The sequence below is a fragment of the Danio aesculapii genome, chromosome 4, assembly GCF_903798145.1.
Source record: "Danio aesculapii chromosome 4, fDanAes4.1, whole genome shotgun sequence".
Lineage (NCBI taxonomy): Eukaryota > Metazoa > Chordata > Actinopteri > Cypriniformes > Danionidae > Danio > Danio aesculapii.
In genome coordinates, this window is record NC_079438.1 from 6,936,634 (window position 1) to 6,957,645 (window position 21,012).

Consider the following 21,012-nt stretch of genomic DNA (forward strand, 5'->3'; position numbering starts at 1 on the left):
CAGCATATGATTTTACCTAAACCTAAATAAAGCACGGTTAAGACTAGTCTGTTTAAAAAAGAATAAATAAATAAAATAAACCGTTGAAGTCATAACACATTTCTAAACATAATAGTTTTAATAACTTATGTGTGATAACGCTACGGTTACTAAAGTAACCCTTCGTTCCCCGAGGGGGGGAACGGAAATGCTATGTGGAAACTTCCACTATGGGGATTTCGTCAGAATCCAATCATCTGAAAGAGTATAAAAACGGGCCAATGAAATGCCAATGAGTTGGCAGCGTCAGCGTGCACAGCTGGCGTCAATGACAATCAGTCATGCTATAAAGACGCAGCCAGTGCCATGCTCGACATCCTTTTCTAGCTGAAGAGACTTTCACGCTCAACAGCTAAGGGACAATCGTTGTGGCGAAGGAACATAGCATTTCCGTTCCCCCCCTCGGGGAACGAAGGGTTACTTTAGTAACCGTAGCGTTCCCCTTCGGATGGGGAACTCCAATGCTATGTGGAAACTTCCACTATGGGGAAATCTATGGAAAACGCCACAACGAAAGAACCTTACTGCGTCCCTGGCGAAGGGTGTGCCACGCAGTAGAGCGAGCGCACCTACAACGCCCCGAGACACAGTCTTCCAACGTGTCCCCTGGCCCTCACTTACCTGTTCAGAACAGTTATGTTTTTCGGGGAGTCGCAATAACCCAGTAAAATAGGTTTTGATACGACAGTACGTTGGGAAAGCGTTCAGTCCCGATAGGGAGGACGCTGCGGAGCTCACCTGTTACCCAGAGGGGAGACCTGGTGACAACCTATGGACTAGCCCAGAGATGGGGAGTCCTTGCATAAGGATGGTTAGCGGGGAGGGAAGACACGAGCCTGCCCTAGAAGGGGGGACTATACCGTGGCTGAGTGAACGTATGGGATCGCCAGCGGGGATCACGCATAGCAGGCACCTATACCCAGAACGCGGGCTGACCAGCGGGCATGCCAACAACGTAACGGGCCAACACCTGACTCCTCCGCTGAGTCAGGTGCTGGGGGCCTCGGAGGAACTCTGCAGGGTTCGCCAAAGAAATGGGGAACTAAACTGACAAAGCTGAAAAAGCGCACGTATCTCCGGGTTAGGGAGAGTGGCGCAGCAAGCGTGTTTCGACACCTCAACCGAATCGTTTCCTCAATCACCAAGGGTTGCCTAATACCCTTGAGGAAACCGGCTCCACTCGCAGATTGTAACCTTGCAAATGTATTGGGTGTCACCCAACCCGTAGCTCTACAAATGTCTGTCAGAGAGGCGCCGCGTGCTAACGCCCAGGAGGATGCGATGCTCCGTAGTGGAGTGCGCTCTCACCCCCGGGGGATACGGCTAACCCTGGCCCAAAGGCGAGGGAGATGGCATCCACTATCCCGTGGGCCAACCTCTGTTTAGATACGGCACTTCCCATCTGCCGACCACTGTAATGGACAAAGAGCTGGTCAGAGGATCTAAGGCTCTGAGTGTGGTCCACATATATACGCAAAGCGCGAACAGGACACAACAATGAAAGGGCTGGGTCTGCCTCCTCCGCGGGCAGCGCTTGCAGGCTCACTACCTGATTCTTAAACGGCGTGGTAGGAACCTTGGGCACCGTTTTACCGAACTTAGCGGCGCCCTGGGCGGGGGACGCTGGTTGCCGGCGCAGCCGCGTGGCCGGAGGCGCAGGCGGGGGCGACGAAGCAAAGCTGCGGGCGGGCGTCCTCGGCGAAAAAGCAGTGGATGTGGATGGCTCGGCGGGGGGGAGCGGTCATACAATCCCGCCGATAGAGACCTCGCCCATCGCCTCCAACTGCTCTATCACCGGCGTGAATTCCTGGGCGAATTCACCGCCAGTGTCGCCGAACAGGCCAGCCTGGGATATGGGTGAGTTAAGAAAGCGAACTTTGTCAACGTCACGCACATCACCAGGTTTAACCTGAGGTGGCATTCCTGGATCACGGATGTGATCATCGTCCTTCCCAGGGCACACACAGCCGACTTTTTTTTTTTTTTTTTTGTAAGAGCATAGTCGGTTGCGGTGCGGAGCGCATGCTCAGTCCTGGGTCAGAACCATCCTCGCGCAGCCGGGCCAGCGCCTGCGCTGCATGGTGAGGGGGAAGGCGCACGCAGCACACTGCGTGAGCCTACTGTGCCCATCCAGGAAGAAGGGGATGGGGAGGCTTAGAAGGTCTCGCCTTCATCCTCCACATCACACCCCTCTAATCGGTCCGGTCGCGGAGCTGGGGGATAAACCATCTCCAGAGCCACGGCCGAAGCAGCCTGGGGAAGCACAGCCGCAAAGTCTGCTTCTGGATTCGACGCCGCGCTCAAAGTCCCGGAGGGAGCGAGCGGGTTCGAATCCTCGTCAGACCTTGACAGCCCAACCTCCAAGGATGGTGAGGATGGAAGCGCACGCAGATCGGGCAGAAAAAAGTGCCCTCAGGACAGCGTGAGTTTACTGTGCACTTCCGGGAAGCTTCAACTGTATAAAATAAATATTGAGATATGAAGACTTTTCTCTGCTGTGTACACCGTTCCCATTGTGTTATTACCGTATAGTAAAATTACTGTCACAACCTATAAAATATATTTATTCAAGAATATGGAAGTTCCAATAATGAGAGAAGGAAAGAACTAGTAAGTCAGTGTTTCCTAAGTATTAGTCAAAAAGGAAACATTACTAAATAATGTATCACTTCATTCAAAAAGTTACATATTTATGTGCAAAAAAACTCAAATTTAAGCATTAAGTTACATAAATTTAAAATACAAATTAATCTTACAAAATAGTCACTTTTTATTACCTATTTATATATTTCTATATATTTCATATCTATATATCTATATATTTTCATTGCAAAGGCAATGTAATGGGAAATTAATTATTAGAAATATTTTTTCTTTTGTTTGTAGAAAAAAAATGCCAGGAGGATCAACTTTCAGGAAGTGCCCCCATTGCATGGAGAGACTTAACTGTGCAAATAGAAAGTGCACAAAGGTAAATAATGTACAATAGGCTGTATGAAACGGCAAACTGATATTTTTAGGAATTCAAGCTAGAGTCATTTAGTCCAAAATCAAACAATGTTTATACACTTTGACATGTCACAGTTCCTGGGCCCAAGCACTCTATACTGTGATGCTCAACAACGTACTGTGGTACTTTTTGAAAATCATGATTTATATCCATGCATAATATCTGATAGTCTGGAAGTGATTCATTTTTTTATATAATTAAAATATTTGTGTCTGGGAAGCAGTAAATTGAGATTAAGTAGTAAGCACTGTTTTTTTAAGAGATTGGATGAAATATGTGATATGAATAAACAGTGAGTGCAATATAAACTATTTTCTTAATTCAAATGAGTAGAGGCTTGGACCTGGAAACCATATTCCATATGTCACAACTTACCAAGCAGGTTGGCATTAAATATCTCAGTTTTGGTATGCCGAATAATAAAGGCATTTTTTTTAAACTAGAGTTTGCAAATTAAAGTTCATAACACAAAAGAATAGTTATAGAAATATGTATTGTTACTCTACAAGTTTGCTTCACACTAGGCATTTTTCAAAACATTACATTTCACACATTATGGAAGTGTACCGGCTGACATTGATGTTTGACTGTTTGGTCCTTTAAATAATTTTCTCTTAGAGTGCTACAGTTTTAACATTGAATCTTTTTTTATATTGCAGTGATTCCATAGTGTGGTCACTCGGTTTATTGAGATTTTCTGTAATTTGTTTACCAAATTTAAGAAAAGAAGTAATAAAAGTTATCGACTAGTGCATGCAATAGTGACAACTTAATAAATAATTTATATGGCCAGATAATGGACATGCATATTTTCTGTTAAAATATGTATACACAACTAATAAGGTTTGTAGCATCATGTGTATATTATTACAATGTCTGGTGCATTGCCTCAGCTTTATATTTATTCTCTCTGTTCAATTAATTTCATGAACTTGTTATCCAGGTAATTATATCCTTATTATAATAGTGGTAGAAAATCAACAATGCTTAATCAAATAGAGCCCAATTTAGAACCTATTGCCTTACTCTCTTATTTTTCTTTCTTTGTATCTTTCCCTTGGTCAGTGTGGGAAACTGCTTGATCTGAAATCCAGACAGACAGCAAGAATGAAGGTGTTCCGGGGCCAAGCACAAGAATGGGCCAAGAAAATGAAAAAATCACGCAATCAAGCAAAAGTTTTTGACAGTAGTGCCCTACTGGTAATGAACATTTTTCTTTCTCTTTTAAATAGAATAGTGAATTTTATTTACATTGTGCAGGAAAGCAACAACTATGCTGACGTCATGCAGTAACGTGCCATGAAATCATCAACCCAAACACATTTTCAGTATATTAGAATCTACACAAAATCTTGGCCTGTCTACAACATATATAATTTCAGCACCATTATGACACTTACATGTTTTGTTTTCTGGTCATGCAGTGAATAGGTGTATTTCTTGGTGTGGATGTAGTGCAGAATCTTTCACAGATAGATTTGCTTGGGTGGTTTACCTCTTTAAAAACACATGCTAAGAATAGTTGACTCCTATGACCTATATAACGACAACTTTTATGTGTATAATAATAATCATGGCTGCATTTCCCGAAATATTCTTAGCGATTTGTTGTTTCTAAGTTATACCTGTAGTTACATTAACATGTTTTCTGCAACATTATTATTTAACTATACCTTCTTTAAGTCATAGCAATTTAAATATAAAGCCATTAAATTTAGTAAATAGTAAAGAGTACTACTTGTCAACCAGATCAGAACTACCACCATGGACAGCGCCACACAAGGTCCACATAAAGAGTTATACCTTAAGCAACTTTCAAAAGTTATTGTTTAGAGAACATGCCTAGAATTTGTATACCTTTCCTTAAGAAAAAACTTTGTATTGGTGTTGCAGTAAGAGACGTTATCAGGAAATTGAGTCCATGTCTTTCTCTCCTTGGAAACTTTTTTTATATACATGTTTCTATGTTTAGGTGGAAAAACTGAAGGCCCTTGGATACTTTCCCCTCATGCTGTGGGGAAAGTATCATCCTCAAAAAAAAAAAATGGACAGCCCAGCTGCAGTGCCCATTTCAGTTGCCAGTTGTTGCACATGGGGTTATGGAAAAGATAATGTGCCTCTTTGAAGGTCTGTTAGAAGGTATGTCTCATCACAACATCAGTCCATTTGTGAGTCTCAATTATAATTTATTCTGTATTATTTTACTATTCAGATGGAGCAGAACACTATATTGCAAAACAATATGGGACACCCCACCAAATCATTGAATTCAGGTGTTCAGTCACTTTCATGGCCACAACTGTGTAAAATCCTGCACTGGGCATGCAGGCGCTTTTACAAGCTTTAGTGAAGGAATGGGCAGCTCTCAGCGTAGAGCTCAGTGAATTCAAGTTTGGCACTGTGATATGTTGCCACCTGTGTACTTGCTTAAATTTATTGTGTCAGTGGGTGGAGGTGTATTATTGATCTGGGACTGTTTTGAGGTGCTTGGCCGTTTGGGAAAGGAACTCTTAATGCTTCTCCATACCAATACATTTTGGACAATTCCATGCTCCTAACTTTGTGAGAACAATTTGGGGATGGGGATACCTGCTCCAACATGACAGTATGTCAGTGCACAAAGCACAGTACATAAAAACATGGATGAGCGAGTTTGGTGTGGAGGAAACTGACTGGGCTGACGCCATTGATTGCCACAAATGTTGGGCCATCTCCATTTTAAACTGTATGGCTTAAGATTGTGATGTCATTAAAGTTCATATGCATGTAAAAGCAGATTTCCTAACATTTTGATAATATACTGTAAAAATGTCAGTACAGATATTTTTATACAATACAGATTGCTGGTGGTAGGCAATTCTATTAAATTCAATTCAAAATCTACACATTTATTTTGTTGTTCACACTTGGAACCATGCACTGCATATTACATGTCTGGTTTTCTTTTATATTTTAATAAAGCATGTGATCTTGAAAGTGAGGAAGTGGGCCAAGAAAGTACAGGAGAAGAAGAGGAACCAGAACAAGAAATGCAAGATGAAAACCAGAGAGAACAGGCAGAGCAATGTGAGACAGGAGAGACCGAGAGGAGGGATGTCCAAGAAACGGAGATAGAGGAACAAACAAAGGAAGACAGAGTAGAGCGTGAGAGAGAGAAAATAGGAGAAATGGAGGGACAGAAAGAGGGACTGAAAGAACTAGATAGGATGGCCCCAGATGAAGAGAGAGCTCTGACCGAGTAAGTAAGCCGGTAATAAGACAGTTGATAAGACAGCAGACAGGTAATTGACCATACAATTGAGGCAACGTTTCAGCAGGTCACATATCTTTCAACACATCTCACAATACCCTAATTAACCAACCAATAAATGTCATGACAAATATGAAAAAAATAAAGGAAAATCTCTCTCTCTCTCTCTCTCTCTCTCTCTCTCTCTCTCTATATATATATATATATATATATATATATATATATATATATATATGTGTGTATATGTATATGTGTGTGTGTGTGTATCTATGTGTATATATGATTATATGTGTATATACTGTATGTGTGTTATATGCGCTGTATCTGACACTTTAGTCAGTATAATCCAGTTAAATGTGCATATAGCACAGGATTTTAAGATCAGAATGTGTTCGAATATAAATGGATCAGTTTTCAGAAATCTAACAGCTATTCGGTCAGAAAAAACACATAAAGTGACCAGGTGGACAGGCCCTCAGATTCTCTTGCTTGCTTGTGACCTGATGTAGGCCCAAAAATTGTCTCAATAAATTACTATTTAAGAGCAACAGTAGTTGAGCACCTGCCTTGGATGTGCGCATACTGACCCCTTTTTTTAATTTTGCCAGTCATTTTGACAATTTTTTTTTTTTAGTTTGCTAGGCTTCATTTAATTAAAGTAATAAACAATTGTTCAGTTGAACAATGCACAATCACACGGTAGCCTACACAACACATGGTTCAGTCATTAGAGAATGTGTCATTAGATTATCATTTACTACAGTCTAATCGTATGTATTTACCTGGCTTGCAAGTCATGCACAAAAGGCCTTTATTTCAGTTAACACACTTTTTCTCTATACAGGAATCCTGCTGTCAAAATTGCTGCTAAAAAGAAAAGACATAAAAGAAGCCAACCCAAGGATGATGGTAGGAAAATACTATTTTGTTATTACATATAATATAACATAATAGAATATAATAAGTATATAAAGTTATATAGTAAGTATTTTGATTTTAAAATTATATAATTCATAAATCATAAACTCTTTAACTAATCCTAATCATAAAGATAATAATATAAATAATAATTTTAAACCTGAAATGTCTACAGTGTATTATCTTTTTATTAGTATTGTATTGCAGGCCTGATAAAACATTTAAACAATCATAAGGCCTGATAAAACAATGTCAAATTAAACCTGAAATTATGATGTGCATTTACTTCTGGTCTAATATTTCAAGTATTCAATATTAAAAATATTGACTAGCATTTATTTAAGTTAGAACTGGTTTTAACCTGCAGTTTATATAATGTAATCTCTTGGAAGTTTACTCCATCTTTGCTAGATCTTAAATTAGACTTTAGGTAAAAGACTTTATTATGCAAAATTATGCCGTGTAACGACCCAACATATACAATGTGACCCAATATCAACAATGTGTATACTTAAAGTATACTTAAACGTCTTGGTAAGTACCAGAGAATTCACAAGAGCTTATTCCAAAAAAAGAATGACTGTCATCAAAAGGCAACAAAGGATTTATTAACTTTATTTATATTTACTAAATACAATTATACTAGTCAGTAAAACTATTGTAAATATGACTTTATTCTTGTTTGTGATTTTAAAAAGAAATGATTTGGGTTTTTAATACATTTAGGAAAGTTTGCGAAAAAAAATGTGAGTTTTAGATTATTGACATGATGTCAGACAGAATCACACTGGTGAATTCTTCCCTTTCTGTGGTTTTGTTTTTACATCAAGGTGGAATGGTTTGTATTTACAGAATTGTTTTTTTTTCCACAGCCTGCCAGTTTCACAGCAAATTGGAAATTTTCCCAGTACAATATGTGTCCAAGACACGTGAAAACAAGGTTAGTTAGCTATACTATATGACTGCATTGTGTGAATAAATTAATGAATTAAACTATCCTACATACTGCTACATAATTTTATACTTCTAAAATGTTTGCTTTTTTCGGAAAAGATTAAAAAAAAGTGTATATGTTTGAACATTTTCAGCTACAATTCTATGAATATTGAACCAAACCTTTACTGTTTGGGTGATTTAAATGTTGTCTGGTTTATCTTGGTTGGGTGAAGGATTTAAATTAATACTTACAAAATAAATGTATAACCTTTGTTTTCTTATACCGTCTTCCCAAGGGCTGTAAAGAAGTACTGGTTCATTGGCACCCGTGCCCATCATGGTAACATCACGTTTCTTGATTAAATGACTTAGGCTTTTATCTGTATTTTTAGATTAGATTAGATTAGATTCAACTTTATTGTCATTACACGTGTACAAGTACAAGGCAACGGAATGCAGTTTAGGTCTAACCAGCAGTGCAATAGCAGCAAGTGCAGGATACAGGTATAAGTTATAAAGTGCAGTTATAGAAAAACTATGGTGATATTTACAGATGGATGTACTATGAACATTATATACAGGTTGTATTAGCTATGAACAGATTTACAATAAATGAATATATGTACAGGATGCTATTAATAGCAGAAGTGTGCAGATAGATAAACATAATTACAAATGTCCATGTGCAGTGGGTATGTCCAGTTCAGATAAGTGAATCAGTGCAATGAATATGTGCAAACTTTAAATGTGCAAATGTTAAATAGTGCAGTGATTGTGAGGAGTATTAGTTAGAGGAGTGTGGGGGGTGTATTGGGGGGCAAAAGAGTCAGTGAGAGGCAGAGTTCAAAAGGGAGACAGCTCTGGGGGAAAAGCTGTTCCTCAGTCTGCTGGTTTTTGTCCGGAGGAGCCTGAAGCGCCTGCCGGAAGGCAGGAGAGAGAACAGTCTGTGAGCAGGGTGAGAGGTGTCCTTAAGAATACTGCATGCTCGGCGCAGACAGTGTTTCTTCTGGATGTCCTCTATGGCTGGCAGTGTAGTCCCTGTGATGCGTTGGGCAGTTTTCACCACCCGCTGCAGTGCCTTACGCTCAGCAACAGAGCAGCTTCCATACCAGACTGTGACGCAGTTGGTCAGGATGCTTTCTATTGTGCATCGGTAGAAGTTCGCCAAGACAGCTGATGAAAGCTGGTTTTTCTTTAGTTGCCTCAAGAAGAATAGGCGCTGGTGAGCCTTCTTGACCAGGCTGGAGGTGTTGGTGGTCCAGGAAAGGTCCTTAGAGATGTGGGTCCCCAGGAACTTGAAGGATGAGACAGGCTCATCGGCCATCCCATTAATGTGGATGGGATCATGTAAGCCTGTTCGTCCCTTCCTGAAGTCCACAATGAGTTCCTTGGTCTTGCTGGTGTTAAGGAGCAGATTATTGTCGGTGCACCAAGTGGCCAGATGCTGTATCTCCTCCCTGTAGGCAGTCTCATCATTATTGCTGATTAGACCAATCACTGTGGTGTCATCTGCAAATTTGATGATGGTGTTGGATCTGTTCACAGGCCTACAGTCGATGGTAAAAAGGGAGTAGAGGAAGGGGCTCAGCACGCAGCCCTGTGGTACACCAGTGTTGAGTGTGACGGTGGTGGAGCAGATGTGGCCTGATCTAACATTCTGAGGTCTGTTAGTCAGAAAGTCCATAACCCAGTTGCAGAGAGACGCGTTGATATTCAGGTCTCTGAGTTTGATCAGTAACTTAGAGGGTATGACAGTGTTGAATGCTGAGCTGAAGTCAACAAACAGCATTCGTGCATAAGTGTTTTTATTGTCCAGGTGAGTGAGTACACAGTGCAGTGCTATGGAGACGGCATCTTCTGAGCTCCTGTTGCCACGGTAGGCAAACTGATGTGGGTCTAGTGTGGATGGCAGAGAGTCTTTCAGATGTGCCAGGACCAACCGCTCGAAGCACTTCATGATGATGGGTGTGAGTGCTACAGGGCGGTAGTCATTCAGGCATGTTGGGCTGGAGTGTTTCGGCACTGGCACAATAGAGGTGGTTTTAAAGCATGTTGGCACAGTTGCTAGGTTAAGCGACAGGTTGAAAATGTCTGTGAATACCCCAGCGAGCTGTTATGCACATGCTTTGAGGACGCGCCCAGGAATACCGTCTGGTCCAGCAGCCTTACGCACATTGATCCGACTCAGTGAGGTGTAGACTTCTGAGGAGGTGAGTGTGATAGTTGAGTGGTTTTAAAGACACATTCTATTTAATCAAGCATAAATTGGGTGTTATTTACATTTATATAATAGGTAACTGGAACACTGTTATAGGTTCATTTTGATGGACTGAGACAATGCTTCATCACAACTACAGTACAACTTACAGTACCCTTTTTTTGTGGCATTTTGTTAAGCAATGACTTATCCATAAATAATATGCCTAATTTGCTATTTTTATAAGTAGTTACTGTCATAATTTAATATTCAGCTGGAATAGGGTGAGCTTTATATCACACAAAATGATTGGATATACAATATGAGCTTTTAATGATTATAATGCAAACATAATACAATATAATATAAACAACCTTAAATTTTAACTACATTTTAGCTGTCTACCCCATTTTGTCTGGGACATGTCAAAAACCATGTCAGAATCTACAATTGTTTGTACAATTTCAAAAAACAATTTTTTTTGTTTATTACTTTCAGCCAAAAAACCTGGCCCCCATCTTGGGAACCACAGGGGAACATACAAATGACAGTGTCAGGTTGATGCCAACTTTCCTACCACCTAAAATGAGATTAAGAGAAATAGTGTTAATACTAATCATCTCCATTAAAGCTATACATGACTGAATAAAATGGATTTGCTGTCAACAACAAAACACATGATTGTAGCGTTCTGATTGGCAGGTTCAGACCAACAACCCCACAACATGAGGTCTACACACACACACACATCTATAATTGTCATTCTCATTTATATTTCATTTTTATATTTCAATTTAACATTCTCTAGTCCCCTACACTAACCATCACAGCTAAGTATAAGTGCCTAATATAACCTTAACATTTAAACCACATTTTTACCATCAAACAGTCCTTTAAATGAGTGTCAGAGTTCCAAAATATCTTTTCCTTACTCTCTTGATGCTCACTGACTCATCGTTTTGGTTTGTTTGTTGTTCACTTTGTTTATTGTTTTGTACTTTTGGTCTCTGTTGGATTTTTGTACCTGGCCTGTCCCCTTATTTCTTATTAAAACTTCAATTGCTGCACTTGGATATATCTTGTATTTTTGTAAGCCCACCGTGACAAATAGATCTTAAAACAGATATTGTCATCTAGTAATTTCTTACCTTATTATCTGCTTAAGCATGTCCCATTGTCTGAAATATACCAAAGCAACAAAAATCCTTTATGAATTTATACTAATAAACTAATTTATGAATCCATTTGTTTTTCTTATGCTTGTGTAATTATTCATTAAATTTACATTCTTCATTTTAAAAAGTAATTATGACAAATATTTTTGTATTAAAAAAAAGAACAAAGTACTTTACTTTTTTAGTGGTTCAGAAATTTATTGTAACAGTAAATTACACCCAACACATTTTTTTTTTTCATTTAAAGATTTTGTTTTGAAATGGGAGTTTTTCTATAAATGTTCCTCCTTCCAAAACATGTAACTGTGAGAAACTACAAACACGGTTTCCAGAAAAGCTATTTGAGATAAATAGGCAATATAACGTGTGTCCTCTTTGTAGCAGTTGTTAAACATGTGGAAGGCTCAGCCTTATGAGCGTCATTAAAACATTGCGTACATTTACATTTAGAAAAGCCTCTACGATGGCTCTACATAGGGGAGTTTACCCCTTTACAATGTGAGTTTTTAAGTGTTACGCTGCCACTATGGATCTGTGTACAGTATGTAAGTTTCATAACTCTATCTTACTATGACAGTGTAACTGTGATTTCCATATCCTTACATGTTGGTAGTTAAAGTTAAATCTTAAAGCTTCCAGTCAATTTTTTTTCTTAAGACCTGATTTTTGATCAAAAGAAGTCAATCCAATAGTTTAATGACAAATTAAATTTGTATTTCATATATACAGGTATAAGAAAGTATTTACAGACATTTGAGAACCAAACGTTTTGCACAACAGTAACAATACAAACATAGTTACTGAAAATACATCAGTGTAAATCAGCATGTTATAGCAAAAGTAACAATGTGATCATTCACAAAATAGTCAAGAAAAACACAAAGTCAAGTGACTAGAGTCCCCACTGCTGCATCATCCTCATCTTCATCTTCATCCTCAGAGCTAAGGTCATTCTGCCAGTCCATTTCTTCCTCCATTTCCCCTTCCTCCTCTTCTACCAGGCTAGAAGTTGGGTCAAGAATACCTCTATATGTGCATGCTACAGTCTGCTGTTTAAGTCTGAGGTCCTGCAGTCTTTTTTTTTAGTAAACACATGAGGCCCTTGGACCCATCCTCTGTGAATCCTTTTGGATAGCCTACAAGTCCACACATAAAGCGTAATGGGATTACCATCACAATTAATATTTTATCAGAGAGAACTTAAAAAAACAATATAAGAATAATTGGATGACATGTTTTTAAAGATATGATCCACCCTTACTTCCTGTTTGTGTCCACACTGAAACAGTGGCCATCAGTGACTGGACCTTGGCTATGGAGTCCTTAAGGTACTGACAGTGCTGAATCATCTCTTTTACAAGGATCTGCCTTTCTTCAGTCAGCCGTGAGACAAGCATTACTTGGTCAAAGAGCTTCTTCTTGGTGATAATGCTGACACCATCTGAAGGGTTGAAAGCATAATATATTAATAAAAAAATCTGACCATACACACGTGTGGGTATACAATAGTCAACATTTGAAGTGAATCAAAAAAGTTTTTCAAAAATGTCCACAGACAAGAATGGGTGTTGTTCAATGGTTTTAATAGATTAGATTAGATTCAACTTTATTGTCATTACACATGTACAAGTACAAGGCAACGAAATGCAGTTTAGGTCTAACCAGCAGTGCAATAGCAGCAAGTGCAGGATACAGATATAAGTTATAAAGTTCAGTTATAGAAAAACTATGGTGATATTTACAGATGGATGTACTATCAACATTATATACAGGTTGTATTAGCTATGAACAGATTTACAATAAATGAATATATGTACAGGATGCTATTAATAATCAGGAGTGGCAGATAGATAAACATAATTACAAATGTCCATGTGCAGTGGGTATGTCCAGTTCAAGTAAATGAATCAGTGCAATGAATATGTGCAAACTTTAAATGTGCAAATGTTAAATAGTGCAGTGATTGTGAGGAGTATAAGTTAGAGGAGTGTGGGGGGTGTATTGGGGGGGCAAAAGAGTCAGTGAGGGGCAGAGTTCAAAAGGGAGACAGCTCTGGGGAAAAAGCTGTTTCTCAGTCTGCTGGTTTTTGTCCGGGGGAGCCTGAAGTGCCTGCCGGAAGGCAGGAGAGAAAACAGTCTGTGAGCAGGGTGAGAGGTGTCCTTAAGAATACTGCGTGCTCGGTGCAGACAGTGTTTCTTCTGGATGTCCTCAATGGTTGGCAGTGTAGTCCCTGTGATGCGTTGGGCAGTTTTCACCACCCGCTGCAGTGCCTTACGCTCAGCAACAGAGCAGCTTCCATACCAGACTGTGACGCAGTTGGTCAGGATGCTTTCTATTGTGCAGCGGTAGAAGTTCACCAAGACGGCTGATGAAAGCTGGTTCTTCTTAAGTTGCCTCAAGAAGAATACGCGCTGGTGAGCCTTCTTGACCAGGCTGGAGGTGTTGGTGGTCCAGGAAAGGTCCTTAGAGATGTGGGTCCCCAGGAACTTGAAGGATGAGACAGGCTCAACGGCCATCCCATTAATGTGGATGGGATCATGCGAGCCTGTTCGTCCCTTCCTGAAGTCCACAATGAGCTCCTTGGTCTTGCTGGTGTTAAGGAGCAGATTATTGTCGGTGCACCAAGTGGCCAGATGCTGTATCTCCTCCCTGTAGGCAGTCTCATCATTATTGCTGATTAGACCAATCACTGTGGTGTCATCTGCAAATTTGATGATGGTGTTGGATCTGTTCACAGGCCTACAGTCGATGGTAAAGAGAGAGTAGAGGAAGGGGCTCAGCACGCAGCCCTGGGGTACACCAGTGTTGAGTGTGACGGTGGTGGAGCAGATGTGGCCTGATCTAACATTCTGAGGTCTGTTAGTCAGAAAGTCCATAACCCAGTTGCAGAGAGACGTGTTGATATCCAGGTCTCTAAGTTTGATCATTAGCTTAGAGGGTATGACAGTGTTGAATGCTGAGCTGAAGTCAACAAACAGCATTCGTGCATAAGTGTTTTTATTGTCCAGGTGTGTGAGGACAGAGTGCAGTGCTATGGAGACGGCATCTTCTGTGCTCCTGTTGCCACGGTAGGCAAACTGATGTGGGTCCAGTGTGGATGGCAGAGAGTCTTTCAGATGTGCCAGGACCAACCGCTCGAAGCACTTCATGATGATGGGTGTGAGTGCTACAGGGCGGTAGTCATTCAGGCATGTTGGGCTGGAGTGTTTGGGCACTGGCACAATAGAGGTAGTTTTAAAGCATGTTGGCACAGTTGCTAGGTTAAGTGACAGGTTGAAGATGTCTGTGAATACTCCAGTGAGCTGTTCTGCACATGCTTTGAGGACGCGCCCAGGGATACCGTCTGGTCCAGCAGCCTTACGCACATTGATCCGACTCAGTGCGGTGTACAACTTTGATGAAAAGTTGTGATCCACTTCAAATGTTGACTGCAGTGTGTGTGTGTAATGCTATACTTGTGAGGACCAATTCATGACAAAACACCTTTTAAGTGAGGACATTTCGATAAAGTGAGGACAAAATTGAGGTCCTCACTTTATTTTGCTCAATAATGGCTCCAGGGGGGCTGGGCATCATGCTGTGGGAGTTTCCCAAATGTCCTTTTTTTAATAGCAAATCATGACACTAAGTGTGTTTGCTTTATTCTCCTGAGCTCCCCCTAAAGGCAGACGGGTTTACAGCAGCTTTTTTTGATTGGCTGCAAGAGTATGACTCTTCACGGTTTCTGATTGGACGGTTCGGTCATTGTTCGGTCGGATTGATAGGCTGAATGATAGACCAATGGAATATGCTCTTTTTAGATGTTTTGACATTAAGACCATATATGTAAATGACAATGCGCTGCACGTGGGCCGGATTAAAGGGATCGGTATAGCGGAAGACAGAGGCTGCATCAACACCACAGCACCTGCGAGGCCAGGTACATGACAAGGACAACACGACAGAGTAAGTCATGATTTTAAAGGTGCGGTCACACTTGACTTTTCCTCCCATAGACTTCCATTTATACGCACACGTATGCGTCAGACCGGAAATGCAGGATCCTGCGATGGGTTTTCGCACTTCGCTGCGTGAAGTCTAGACAGGATACAGCTGCAGATACGCACTTTACTATAGGATCATTTCTGTGACACTGCATAGCAACAATTACAGTTTTTACAGTACTGTGACGGTTGGGTTTAGGGTTGGGGTGGGGTAGACGGTGATAAAATACATTTATTAGGAAATTTAATAAATAATTTTAGTAAATTTCTTTCAGTTCCGGCCGCAACCATATCTGATGTTCTGAATTCTAGCAACAAAGTTCGCTGCGTGGCAAAGTTTAAGCTAGGTGAACTTTGAACTGCGAATTTGCTTCAGGTGGTGCGTGAGACCAATAGAAAAACAAAGCGTAGCATGACCTTTCTGTTAAGAAAATAAAAAATGGAGGAAGCTCTAATTATATCCATGTCCCATCGCCCTATTTTATACAATACCTCCCTAAAGGATTATAAAAATCAAATAAAAAAAGAAGCAGCTTGGTTCGCGGTCTCTGTGGAAACGGGAATAGATGGTACATTTTAAAACTACAATGAATGAATGAAGTAACACATTTTTTTCAAAGAGTCAAATGTCAGAATATTTTGAGAACTCAAGAGTGTTTCTAAAGATGTTTGGTGACCACACTTAACGGATATAATAGTTTGATAAAACTGTTTTGGTAAATTGCACCAACATATTTTATACTGAAATATAGAAAAATATTAATTTTCATAGTGCCAACTTTTATATATGTGTGTGTGCATGCACACACATACAGACAGACAGATACAAAGAGATACTATATTTGTATATGTGCGTGCACACATTGCATGGTCTTATATTTAATATAAATATAATTATTGTATGCATATAAAAATGTATGTTTATTAATATGTAAATCCTAATGTTTTTTTTTATTTACCAGTTGAAACTTGCAAGAAAAAATGGCGTGGCCTCAGAGATACGTACATGAGGGAGAGAAGGATAGAAAGAGACAGTAAGAGAAGTGGTAGTGAAGGAGGAGAGAGAAAAAAATTGAGTTTTTTTGACATCATGAGATTTATTGAAGTGTTTGTGGTGGAACGAACAACAACTACCAATTTCCCACAAGAGAAGAGGATGACTCAACAATCAGGCACATGCCAGCAGGTGCACCAACAAGTGATTCATTGTTTTGTAATATGATTTATGAAAAATAGAAATGCATTGTATATGTACCAGGATATGCACTACAGATATTTGTTAAAGTACTGAAATACTTTCAAATATTTTGAAATTAAAATAGCAGGTTTCGCATGGCAATGGGAACCCTGTGACAGGCAGCAGCAGTCAGGTCCTTGGTGTCATCACTCAGGTCCCAGGAATCACAAGACAGGTACATGTCAGAAGACAGTTCTGTATCAAATCATACGTTCACTACATTTTTCCATGTTATAATAAAGCATCTTTAATTTTAAAAGGTTTACTTATGACCAAAATAATTTCATGGTGTTATTGAATTATTTTAAATATATTTCTCAGGTTTAAGTTCCCTTGTGTAGGAGTGTGTGCTACTTGACAATGTAAATGTCATAAAAACATTTGCTGACAAATTAAGGTCTTTTCAATGATGCAGGTCTTCGACAGTGAGGTGCTAAGCAGCCAGTTCCCCGGCAGTCAGGTTCTCAGCAGGCAGATCCCCATCAGCGTGATTGCTAACAGCCAGCTCCTCTGCAGCAGCCAGGTCGTCAGCAGCGGAAGCAGCAGTCAGGTCCTCAACAGCAGCAGCACCCAAGTCCACAGCAGCAGCCCCCAAGTCCACAGCAGCAGCCAGGTCCTCCACAGCCACATTCCCAGCAGCAGCCAGGTCCTTCGCAGCCATGTTCCCAGCAGCAGCCAGGTCCTTCGCAGCCACATTCCCAGCAGCAGCAAGGTTCTCTACAGCCAGCTGGTCCCCCCTAGCCAGGTCCTCTATAGCCAAGTCCCAAGCAGCCAGCAGGTTCTCTGCAGCCAGATTCCCAAAAGCACCCAGGTGCTCTAGCAGCCAGCAGGTCTTCTGCAGCCAGGTCCCCCCCAGCGAACAGCAGCCAAGAGGTCACCCGCAGTAGCAGTCAGCTCCCCTAGCAGCCGCCAGCAGGTCGCCCACAGCAGCAACCAGGTCCCCCAGCTGCAGCCAGGTCGGCCGGAGCAGCAGCCAGTAGTTTGCCGACAACAGCAGCCAGCAGTTGGTCCACAGCAGCCAGCAGTTGGCCCACAGCAGCCAGCAGCTGGCTGACAGCAGCCAGCAGCTGGCCCACAGCAGCAGTCAGCCATTTGCCAACAGCAGCAGCCAGCAGTTGGCCCACAGCAGGAGCCAGCCATTTGCCGACAGCAGCAGCCAGCAGTTGGCCCACAGCGGCAGTCAGCCGTTTGCCGACAGCAGCAGCCAGCAGTTGGCCCACAGTGGCAGCCAGCCGTTTGCCGACAGCAGCAGCCAGCAGTTGGCCCACAGCAGCAGCCAGCAGTTGGCCAACAGCAGCAACTAGGTCTACCAGCAGCAGTCAGGTCCCCCAGCAGCCAGAGCACATTTGGATCAAAAAAGAGGAAAAGAAAAACAGGTGATATAGATGAATTTGAAAGCCAAATTTTGGAAAATGTAAAAGAGAAAGAAAAAAAAAAAGGATGAAGAAGTTGACAGCTTTCTTAGCTGCATTCGTCCAGCACTCATCCGAATAACAGGGGCCAAAAGAAGCAATCTACAAATCAAAATAATGCAGTTAATACATGAGGCTGAGTTCAGTTCTGAAATGTAAAAAAAAATTAAATGTTAAATAATGACATTTCTACCATCACTCTGCATGACTTTCAGTAAAGGCATTAAATGATTTCAAACTAAAAAGTATACTGTCATATTATACTGAACTATGCGATTACTTTTAATGGTCTTTCTCATTACTATACTTCAACATTCCAACATACTTCATTTAATATAAAAAATTATATATAGTAAATATATATAGTAAATTATATAATGCAGTGTTATGTGTACTTATTTGCTCATTTATTGAACCATTTCTAAACGTATTTAATAACCTTTCAGATGTTTTTTTACTTACTTAATAACCTACTTCATTTGGATGACATTTAATTTTGGGAAATAATTCAAATCAATGCAAATCACCGCGCTCTTCGTGCTAAATAGGCGCTGAGACCGAAATTATTTAAAACAAGACTGTGGCGCGGAACAGGATTTAATAGTGACTTTCAGATTCATGCCATTATCCGCGGGACTTCCACAATACAGATTATAAACGGATGAATACAAATGAAATTCTGCTACTTATATACGCACAGAAAAAACAAGTATGCATTTAAGGTCTTTAAAGACAGGAGGCGGACGGAGGACTCGGCGCCCCCGCGCGTGCCTGTTTCTATGCAGTGAAGGCGGTTTCTTTTTGTTCAGTTGATCGCGCCGCGGCTTTGGGTCTGATCATTACAAAAGTGGTCATTAACAGTGTCCGATTAGTATTGGCTGAAATCTAACACAATGTTGATGAGTGTTTGTTTTCTGATAAGAGAAATAGTTTCATTTTAAACAGGCTATTGCCGACTTGCAGAAATGGCTGTAATTAAATTTTTATAATATTGTGTCTACATACAAAACTTTTCACTGAGCTCAATGAAACGTTTTTTTATTAGTTATTAATTTTCTGTTCAATAATTTGTTAAAGCCAAAACGAATGGTAAATTGCAGGTTGTAATATATTTTTATATAGACTAGTTTAAATGAATACAATTTATTTTAATAGCCTATACAAGTAAATATATTACATGTAATAATATAATATAAACGGACATGCGTATATTTTCAGAAAAAAATCTATCTATCTTATATATATATATATATATATATATATATATATATATATATATATATATATATATATATATACACACACAGAAAATGGCAGACGTTTATCCTATTCCGTGTATTTTAAGAAGCAGTCAACGCGTGCACTGAAAAAAGGCCTTACAACTTAAATAGCCTATTAATAACGGATATAAACATAAATAACTTTTGTGAAAGCAAGGGAAAATCTTGCGGGAGTGCTGTTATATAGGAGTCTTAAATTACCAAGAATTTTGTTTTACCGCAACACATTATATTCTAGAACATTTCAGCTGATTTATGTATTTTTTACTGTTTTTTCTTTTTCTTTTTGGGTTATTTTATTCTTACAAATCGTTTTATTTAACTTGTTTGTTAATTAAATCCAGTTTTATTATTTAGCCTATTATTGTTATGCAACAAAGTTGCAAATTAATTTGCTATGAGACGTGGCTGTGGCCATCACGTGCAGCGTTCGCATCACCTGCTGCTGCAGAGAGAGAGCGCAGAAGAGCGATGGAAATACTGCATTTTTCGCATGCTGTGAAATTGCGAATACATGTCTATAACAGCCTTGCAATTTTACAAATTATTGTATTTTTTCCTTTGAGTAGGCTATTGTACTTTTAAATTTATGCTAAAGATGCATGGTGCTGCTGTCCAATTATTTGTAGTTTATTATTATTAATAATAATAATAATAAACAAAATAACAATACTATTCATTTCATTTAATAATGTAATTAAAATATTTAATAAGGTAGTTCTACATTTATGCAAAACGAAGTAAATATCGTCTTTAAAATCGTCATAGGTCTCAGCGATATCTTTGCCTTTAGGTATATATATATATATATAGAGAGATACATGATAGTAATCGTAGATACATGATAGTCTATCGGCATAACACAAATATATATATATATATATATATATATATATATATATATATATATATATATATATATATATATATAGGTGTGTGTGTGTGTGTTAAAAAACAGATCAAATTACTGAAGTTTGAGATCCTAGGTGTAATATCATTGTACTGGAGATGTTCTTCATGGCTGTAAACATTCTTCAATCCTACAGATGGCTGGTAACATGCATAAAGCCAGAACAATCATAGAAATACATATTTTTGCATCCATGTTCTCAAAGAGTTATTTGCATTAGAAATGTAATACACAGTAGTTCTTCTAAGTGTTCATAAGACAAGAATAATAAGTATTGTTCAACAGTTTTAGGAAAACTTCAAAGTAACGTTTTTATCCACTAAGTTGGTCACACATACACCAAATAATTGACTGCTGTGGTCCTTTACAACATGTGTATGGAGTATGTGACCCTACTAAACACACAAAAACATTGGAATAAGCTCTTTCTTTGATCATGAAGTGGCTCTGAAAAGCAGGCTGCCTCAAACCTGGTTGTACTGCCAGTGAACTTCACCACATGGGGAGTTAAAGTATTCTCTATACTTCTCCCTCACAGCAATGGCCTCCTGCGATGCTGTGTTGCTCCCCATCCGTCCGCAAGCATTTAGTGCAGCCCCTAGATCAGCACATCCAGTCATGGAGGAAGCATTCCGCTGACCCCATCTCAAGAAGTTGTGGAGGAT

The 21,012-nt window shown here is 39.8% G+C and overlaps 1 pseudogene; it reads left to right on the forward strand.

Moving 5' to 3' along the window:
• Positions 1-2,932: 2,932 nt before the first annotated feature.
• Positions 2,933-10,898, forward strand: LOC130222820 (uncharacterized; annotated as a pseudogene).
• The last annotated feature ends 10,114 nt before the right edge of the window (positions 10,899-21,012 follow it).